This window comes from Salmo salar, chromosome ssa01 (assembly GCF_905237065.1).
Source record: "Salmo salar chromosome ssa01, Ssal_v3.1, whole genome shotgun sequence".
Taxonomy (NCBI): Eukaryota; Metazoa; Chordata; class Actinopteri; order Salmoniformes; family Salmonidae; genus Salmo; species Salmo salar.
Window position 1 is genome coordinate 123,665,417 of NC_059442.1, and position 10,163 is coordinate 123,675,579.

The following is a 10,163-nucleotide window of genomic DNA, read 5'->3' on the forward strand; positions in this document are numbered from 1 at the left end:
AAAACAGCATTAGTACTGTTTGTCCATTTTGAGACGCCATAGCCAGTATAGTACATTTACATTTACATTTAAGTAATTTAGCAGACGCTCTTATCCAGAGCGACTTACAAATTAGTCTGAATTAATCTAAGATAAGTCATTAATTCTAATGTTCTTGCTGAGGAGATCTTACTTGCACAATTTTACATCTAACTAAGATGTTGGTGCAGTATTTCTCAATGAAAAAAGGTGCATGAAAACAAGTAATCTTGTTGAATGACAACAAAGACTTTATTGAAGAATCCCTACTGTTGACCAATCACCGACGGAGAGGTGTAGACTTCGGCTCCGAACTTCGGCCTGCCTCCAGAAAAAATGTTGTGTGCCCGAACAGCAGAACCCCCCTCTAATCCATGATCACCCCACCGCACTGGCACCTCCCATCCTCACTGACCATTCCCCTCCGCCAGACTGGCCCCACCAGGCAGACCTGCATGGAGCTGATTGGAGGGGTCCGTTTGTGAAGGCTGAGCGCAGCCCACCCAGCAGCACCTACAGACTGACACCATTGTGGATTCCAGCAGGGAAGTTAGTCTACAGTCATCAGGGAGAGGAGGTCAGGAGAACTGCTGTCCTGAGTGACTGAGTGACTAAAACTGACTGACTAGTAGTTGCTTTCTTATCACACACAGAAAACGAACAACAGCAAACAGATCCCCAGTACCCTCACTCTACTATCCCACCATTTCCACCTTCACAGCCCCCTGCAACCTCTCTCCCCACATCAGCTCCAGGGGTCCTAGGCTGGGTTCTGCAGGGCAGCAGACAGGGTGCCCTGTTCCTGGAGAAAGCAGCTCTGGTCCTGTGTTTGATTAGATAGTCTCTGTGGGCCTCAGACCTGTCTGCGTCCCTATACACTATCCAGACCCCAGGTCTTAGCCAGGGCCAAACTAGAGACCTGTACTTACCTGTCTGCGTCCCTATACACTACCCAGACCCCAGGTCTTAGCCAGGGCCAAACTAGAGACCTGTACTTACCTGTCTGCGTCCCTATACACTATCCAGACCCCAGGTCTTAGCCAGGGCCAAACTAGAGACCTGTACTTACCACACAGCACGCACGCACATCCCTCCAGCCCCATGCTAAACATGCCCAGCGACCCGACATAGCTCAGGGGAACTCCAGCTCATTCATCAACATGGCCTGGCTCCTGCTGCAGTCTGGAGCTCGGAACACTCTGAACACTTCTCTCCTCTGTCAGTGGTCGCACTGGGGTGACACATGGGCCGGGGCCTGGTTATGGGCTGCAGACTGGAGCCACAGTCTGGAGATCCACTGCAGGGAAAGGCCAGGCTAGTGCCGAGAAAAGACCCCTTGTGATGTGACGTCTCTAGAATGGTGGAGCCACTGTGCCTAGATGTCTGGCTGGCAGTGACCAGCCAGTGTATGTATAGAACAGTCTGTCTGTTTAGCCGCTATGTATGGATATCAAACAACACACTGTTAGAGAGCTCCTTTGTACAGTGTAATAATATTAATAGGCAGTTTTTTTGAATGTGCAAACAGAAGTAATAGTGTTCAGAGTACTAGTAGACTAACCATTTTAATTAGGGATAGTAGTAGTATTAGTAGGCAGGTTGATGTTTATTGTCATGAGTCTTGTCCTGAAAGCAGAATTTAGTGATTTCCCCTTAGATAGGCCAGCTGCAACGTCAAAATTGGCTATAATGTATCATTTTATGAAAGCAAAAATACATTTAAGGTTAGGCATTAGTGTTAGCAGTGTGCAGTAGTAAAAAAGAACATTTTATTGTCACATACACTGGAGCAGTGAAATGTGTTGTTTTTACAGGGTCAACCATAGTAGTACGGCACCCCTGGAGCAAATTAGAGTTTAGTGCTTTGCTCAAGGGAACTTTGACAGATCTTCAGCTTAGGTATTTGAACCAGCGACCTTTTGGTTGCTGGCCCAACACTCTAACCACTAGGCTACCTGCTGCCCTAATAGTAGTAACAGTAGTAATAGTTGTGGCAGTAGTAGTAGTACAGATGTAGGACCGTAATTTGATCACCCTGTTGCAGGAGAACTGCAATGCAGGACATTTTAAACTTGTAAAATATTTGAGGTTTAAAAAGGCTTCTGACTGTACATTTCAGACTTGATTTTGCATTACTAAAAATGTATGAACCTCTACAAAAATGTCCATGAGTTATAATCCTCATAATAATTCACATTTCTTGTTGCTGCAGAATTATTTTCCTGCTGTAGCAAACTGGCTCAAATTAAAATCCTAGTATTAATAGTAGTGGTAGTAGTAGTAGAAGTAGTAGTTGTATTAGTATAGTCTATTAGTAAAGTAGCTGGCAACAATGGTAGCTAATAGTAATCGTTTAACTGGAATTATATCTAAAAGGAATTGGGGCCGGGGTCAGCCTGTCTTGTGAGGCTGTGACACCACCCTTCGGGTTGGGTTAAATGTGGAAGACACATTTCAATTGAATGCATTCAGTTTTACAACTGACTAGGTATCCCTCTTTCCCTTTTCCTTTCTTTTCCACTGCCACCACCCCTCCCCAGCTCACCCACCCTGCTTTAGCAGCATTAGCCGTGGCCAGGAACTACAGCAGCTAGTGAGGACACTGCCCGAAGTATACTACTGCCAAGGAATAGACTCCCACCAAGCCCTGGTTCTACCCTCAGCCCAGTTTTAGCCTTGGCTCTAGCCCCAGCCCCATGCAGCCTCAGCCTCATACCTATCCTTCAGGCCCAGCACCAGCCCTGGTTCTTGCCCTAGCCTAGCTCCAGCTTTCAGTCCCTATGCACAGTACAAGCCCTATACCGCAAACCCAGCCCACCAGTCCTATACCGCCAGCCCCTTCTCTGTTCGGTCCAGAGAAAAGGGAATCCAGACCGGGGTCAACTCCATTCCTCATACAATGGGATTAACAAACAGTGTCGTGGTTATAACGGAATCAATGCTCTATTTCCTAATAAAGTTCTAAAAGCATTCTCTGGGGGTTGGTGGGAGTTAGTGGAAACTGGGTCTTGGTGAATGTAGGTCCCTAGGTGAGACAGTGAGTGTGGGTAAATCAGGTTTAGACTGAGTCTCAAATGGTACCCTATTCACTTACAGTGCACTACTTTTGACCAGGACCCATATGGAATCGCATAGGGCTTTGGTCAAAAGTAATGCACTGTATAGGGAATAGGGTGCCATTTCATGCAGTTGGTTTACTCTAGTAATCCCATGGGCAGACGTTCATCTGACAGACAGCAGTAGTCTAGACATCATGGTCAGAGTGGAGTAGAGCAGAGCTCTGGGTGCATCTCAAATGGCACTCTATTCCCTATGTAGGGCTGTGGTCAAAAGTAGTGCACTATATAGGGAATAGGATGTTATTTTGGATGCTGACCAAACACAGGCTTACCATGAAAACAGTCAACGAGGTCAGATTAAAAAAATATGGTGTTTGGTAATTTGATTGACTTCAATGGAGTTGTATCTTTCCACTCCGGAAAACCTTTTTTTTTTTATATATAATTTACTCAAACAGTCAATCTCAATGATATTATAATTTATTTCAGCCTGATCTCATAAACTAGACATAACAGTAAATGGACAGTGCATTCGGAAAGTATTCAGACCCCTTCACTTTTTCCACCTTTTGTTATGTTACAGCCTTATTGTAAAATGGATTAAATATTTAAAAAATTCTCAGCAATCTACACACAATACCCCGTAATGACAAAGCGAAAACAGGTTTTTAGAAATGTTTGCTAATTAATATATAAATATTATTTTTAAACCTTATTAACATGAGTATTCAGACCCTATGCTATGAGACTTGAAATTGAGTTCAGGTGCATCCTGTATCCATTGATCATCCTTGAGATGTTTCTACAACTTGATTGGAGTCCACCTGTCGTAAATTCAATTGATTGGACATGATTTGGAAAGCCTGTCTAAATAAGGTCCCACAGTTGACAGTGCATGTCAGAGCAAAAGCCAAGCCATGAGGTCGAAGGAATTGTCCGAAGAGCGCCGAGACATGATTGTGTCGAGGCACAGATCTGGATAAGGATACCAAAAACTTTATCCAGCATTGAAGGTCCCCAAGAACACAGTGGCTTCCATCATTCTTAAATGGAAGAAGTTTGGAACTACCAAGACTCTTCCTAGAGCTAGAACTGAGCAATCGGGAGAGAAGAGCCTTGGTCAGGGAGGTGACCAAGAACCCGATGGTCACTCTGACAAAGCTCTAGAGTTCCTCTGTGGAGATGGGAGAACCTTCCACAAGGACAACCATCTCTGCAGCACTCCACCAATCAGGCATTTATTGTAGAGTGGCCAGACAGAAACCACTCCTCAGTAAAAGGCACCTGACAGCCCGCTTGAAGTTTACCAAAAGGCACCTAAAGACTCTCAGACCATGAGAAACAAGATTCTCTGGTCTGATGAAACCAAAATTAAACTATTTGGCCTGAATTCCAACCGTCACGTCTGGAGGAAACCAGGCACCATCCCTACGGTGAAGCATGGTAGAGAGATGCTGCCTGGGCCAAAGCTAGATTCACAGACTTGGGCCCAGACTGGCAGTCTTTCAGGCGATTGAGAAATCTGTGTGTAAAACTAGTTAAAAATTCTAAATCAGATTATTATGTTAATACACTATCTGAATGTACAGGGAACCCAGCAAAATTTTGGAAAGCTGTTAAATCACTGAAGGTTTGTGTCTCTTCTTCTCGCCCCAAGAAATGTATTTAGATTCTGGCCCTATTACTGACAAAATTTGTGTCACTAATGCATTTAATCACCTGTTAATCATCATCTGCTAAATGACTTAAATGTAAATGTAATGTAATGTATGTAATCACCATTTTATCACTGCGGGCTTAATATTTGAATGTATTTCAAAGCCAGCTCTTGAAAAGAGTAGTTTTGATGTAGATGGTGGAAATCTATTGAATGGTACTGAAAAAACTGGTCAGGAGTTTTCTTTTCGGAAATTCACTGATAAAGAGGTCCGGGATGCTTTGTTAACGTTAGACAAAGAAAGTCCACAGGGGCTGATCATTTGGAGCCTGGTCTGTTAAAGTGTGCAGAACCCCTTGTTGCTGGCTCAGTAGCCCATATTTTTAATTTAACAAGTATTCCAAAAGCATGGAAATCCACATATGTGCTGCCACTCCATAAGGGTGGGGATACAAATGATCTTGACAACTATCGCCCCATTTCAAGACTACATTGTTTAGCTAAGATTCTTGAATACTTGGTTAATGTACAGTCGTGGCCAAAAGTTTTGAGAATGACACAAATATTAATTTTCACAAAGTCTGCTGCCTCAGTTTGTATGATGGCAATTTGCACATACTCCAGAATGTTATGAAGAGGGAACAGATGAATTGCAATTAATTGCAAAGTCCCTCTTTGCCATGCAAATGAACTGAATCCCCCAAAAACATTTCCACTGCATTTCAACCCTGCCACAATCATGTCAGTGATTCTCTCGTTAACACAGGTGTGAGTGTTGACGAGGACAAGGCTGGAGATCACTCTGTCATGCTGATTGAGTTTGAATAACAGACTGGAAGTTTCAAAAGGAGGGTGGTGCTTGGAATCATTGTTCTTCCTCTGTCAACGATGGTTACCTGCACGGAAACACGTGCTGTCATCATTGCTTTGCACAAAAAGGATATTGCTGCCAGTAAGATTGCACCTAAATCAACCATTTATCGGATCATCAAGAACTTCAAAGAGAGCGGTTCAATTGTTGTGAAGAAGGCTTCAGGGCGCCCAAGAAAGTCCAGCAAGTGCCAGGACTGTCTCCTAAAGTTGATTCAGCTGTGGGATCGGGGCACCACCAGTACAGAGCTTGCTCAGGAATGGCAGCAGGCAGGTGTGAGTGCATCTGCACGCACAGTGAGGCGAAGACTTTTGGAGGATGGCCTGGTGTCTAGAAGGGCAGCAAAGAAGCCACTTCTCTCCAGGAAAAACATCAGGGACAGGCTGATATTCTGCAAAAGGTACAGGGATTGGACTGCAGAGGACTGGGGTAAAGTAATTTTGTCTGATGAATCCCCTTTCCAATTGTTTGGGGCATCCGTAAAAAAAATTGTCCGGAGAAGACAAGGTGAGCGCTACCATCAGTCCTGTGTCATGCCAACAGTAAAGCATCCTGAGACCATTCATGTGTGGGGTTGCTTCTCAGCCAAGGGAGTGGGCTCACTCACAATTTTGCCTAAGAACACAGCCATGAATAAAGAATGGTACCAACACATCCTCCGAAAGCAACTTCTCCCAACCATCCAGGAACAGTTTTGTGATGAACAATGCCTTTTCCAGCATGATGGAGCACCTTGCCATAAGTCAAAAGTGATAACTAAGTGGCTCGCGGAACAAAACATTGATATTTTGGGTCCATGGCCAGGAAACTCCCCAGACCTTAATCCCATTGAGAACTTGTGGTCAATCCTCGAGGCAGGTGGACAAACAAAAACCCACAAATTCTGACAAACCAAGCATTGATTATGCAAGAATGGGCTGCCATCAGTCAGGATGTGGCCCAGAAGTTAATTGACAGCATGCCAGAGCGGATTGCAGAGGTCTTGAAAAAGAAGGGTCAACACTGCAAATATTGACTCTTTGCATCAACTTCATGTAATTGTCAATAAAAGCCTTTGACACTTATGAAATGCTTGTAATTATACTTCAGTATTCCATAGTAACATCTGACCAAAATATCTAAAGACACTGAAGCAGCAAAACCTTTGGCCACAACTGTACAACCTTGTTCCTTTTTATCTGATAATTGTATTCTTAATTTAAACCAATCAGGGTTTAGGCCTGGGCATAGTACTACCATAGCAACCACCCTAGTTGTTAATGATCCTGTCTGCCTTGGATGCTAAAAAGAGCTGTGCTATCTAGTTTATTGACTTGTCAAAGGCGTTTGACACTGTTGATCATTCTGCTTTGCTGAAGAAATTATCAAGAGTAGGCCTGGGATATACAGCCTGTCACACTTGTCGTCGTAGAGAGAAAGGGACCAATGCGCAGCGGGTTTCGTGCTCAACATATTTATTTATAAAATAATGCGAACACCACGGAAGAAAACAATAAACAAACTAACGACATGAAACAGTGAACGCAGGCTCAACAAAAAGCAGTGCTCCCAAACAACTACCCACGAAAAAACAAAGACAAACACACCCTACTATATAGGACTCCCAATCAAAGGCAACTCAACACACCTGCCTTCAATTGAGAGTCCAACCCCAATCAACTAGACATAGAAACACAGACATAGACCAGTGACAAACCCCATAATACATACATCAACTACCCTCTGCCACGTCCTGACCAAACTACAATTACCAAATATACTCTATACTGGTCAGGACGTGACACAGCCTGTTTATGGTTTCAGAATTATCTTAACGACAGAACTCAGGCCATCTTCATAGATGGGGTTAAATCTGAATTTCTTGAGATTCAAAAAGGTGTTCCTCAGTGTTCGATTTTGGGTCCATTATTGTTCACTTTGCATATTAATGAGATAGGAAACACTGTTAATACTTGTAACATTAATCTCTAAGCAGATGACACAGTTTTGTATTCCTGTGCCACCTTAGTGCAGCAGGCCATTCGTGTACTTCAGCATGACTTTGATTAAATTCAGAAATCACTTACAGATCTTAAATTAGTGTTAAATACAAGTAAAACCAAGCTCATGCTGTTCTCTAGGTCACAAAATGTTGACCCTGAGGACCTACATATTTACGCTATAAATGGAGCCCAAATTGAGCATGTTTCTCAATGTAAGTACCTGGGTGTCTGGATTGATGATAAGTTGTCCTTCGTAACAAATATAGAAAATCTGAAGCAAGATCCAAGATTGTTTTTTCATATCGAAATAAATCATGCCTTAGTATTAAAAATAGAAGAAAGATGGTACAGACAACGCTTCTCCCTGTATTGGACTTTGGTGATATTGTTTACATGCATGCGGCAACCTCTGTTTTAAAACCCTTGGACGCAGTCTACCATTCCGCAATACATTTTATCACAACAGACAATTTTACGACTCATCACTGTAGTCTGTATAAAATGAGCCCGTCCTGCATTCTCTTTTTAGTTACAAAGCAAACTTACAGAAACTCCCTCTATATGTAACATCATTAATTGAGATGAGAATCATAAGTTACCAAACCCGTTCACAGGAATGGATAACACTAGAGATCCCTCCAGTCTCCACAGATTTGGGAAATCTGCATTTTGTTTTTTTGCCCCTAATTTGTGGAACAATATACAGATTTCACTGCAGCTAGATGTTCTGGTGCCACTATGGCAGTTACAATTATTGATTGAGGACCTCTACGTAGTTGAATGTGAATGCTTTTATTAAATGTTTCTTTTTGTTTATCGTGCTGAATTATATTGCTTTATACACGTATGTTTTATTCTGTTTTTATTGTAATGTGTACAGGGCTCTCTTGCAAAATTGATTTTTAATCTCAATGTGACTCCGTTTAAATAGAGGTTAAATAAAATACATAAATCAAATGGTGGTGGCAGCATCATGCTGTGGGGATGTTTTTCAGTGGCAGGGAGACTAGTCAGGATTGAGGCAAAGATAAACGGAGCAAAGTAAAGAGAGATCCTTAATGAAAACCTGCTCCAGGGCACTCAGACTGGGGCGAAGGTTCACCTTCCAACAGGACAGCGACCCTTGGCACACAGCCAAGACAACGCAGGAGTGGCTTCGGGACAAGTCTCTGAATGTCCTTGAGCGGCCCAGCCAAAGGCCGGACTTGAACCCGATCGAACATCTCTGGAGAGACCTGGAAATAGCCGTGCAGCAATGCTCCCCATCCAACCTGACAGAGCTTGAGAGGATCTGTAGAGAAGAATGGGAGGAACTCCCCAAATACAGGTGTGCCACGGTTGTAGTCATACCCAAGAAGACTCAAAGCTGTAATCGCTGCCAAAGGTGCTCTAAAAAGTACTGAGTAAATGGTCTGAATACTCATGTAAATGTGATATTTTTTATGAATTAAAAATGTAAAAAGTTTTTGCTTTGTCATTATGGGGTGTGTAGATTTTAAAAATCTATTTTATAATAAGGCTGTATCGTAACAAAATGTGGAAAAGTCAAGAGTCTGAATACTTTCCGAAGGCACTGTAAATCCGGGGCACTCAAATTAGTATGATATCTTACGGGTTAAATGAGACAGAAGGTTACTTAAGGCAAAAATGAAAGGTGGGAGGGTGGGTGGGCTACAGTTGTTATTTCAGGCAGTGTAGGCTACCGTTTGTTTTGGAGAAATTTGTGTTTTCTCCTACACTTGAATTTAATTTAGTTTTTATTTCAGGCAGTGTAGGCTACCGTTTGTTTTTGAGAAATTTGTGTTTTCTCCTACACTTGAATTTAATTTAGTTTTTATTTCAGGCAGTGTAGGCTACCGTTTGAAAGTCCTTCATTAGTGTTTCTCTCTTTGTAAAGAGACTCAGAGTCATTAAGTTCTCTTTTAGCTGAAGGAAAACACGAATTACATGCCATCTGTTAGCTAGGAGCCGGGCACACATACACACACACACACACACACTAGTTAGAGAGAGCTGGGCAGCGCGGCACAGCCCTGCATGCTGTTGTGTTGGTTGTCAGACTGCTCTGCCAGCCAGACACAGACAGTGTTTTAAGTGCCTGTTACTTTTATAGGCTCCTGTATGTCATTATTATAGCTTCCTTCCTGTGATGTCATCAGAGCAGAGGGGTATACTATGATTGAAACTAGATCTACTCAGGGTTTTCTAAATCTAGCCAGCTTCACATTCCAGCTCAGGCTTCATCCGTACTATGAATGTGGATATTGTTCGACCACCTGCCGCTAACTCAAGCATGCTTGTAAACTGCGCGTGCATGTCGCACGTGGCTAGCCGAACTCTTCACTGAGGCAATACTGAAACATCAATCCATGGGCGTGTCAGTGGCACACTTTTCATTTGTTCATTCGTCAGACTATGGGTATTTCAAAAATAAGCTTGTTGAAATGCATCTTCATTTTATTACTTATTGTTAATGCCGCATTTGGTGTGCTTATCAACGCACATGCATGTTTTTCCACCACTCCTATCGATAAAAGAATTGTATTAATACACACGTTTTACTGTGTGTGAAGTTA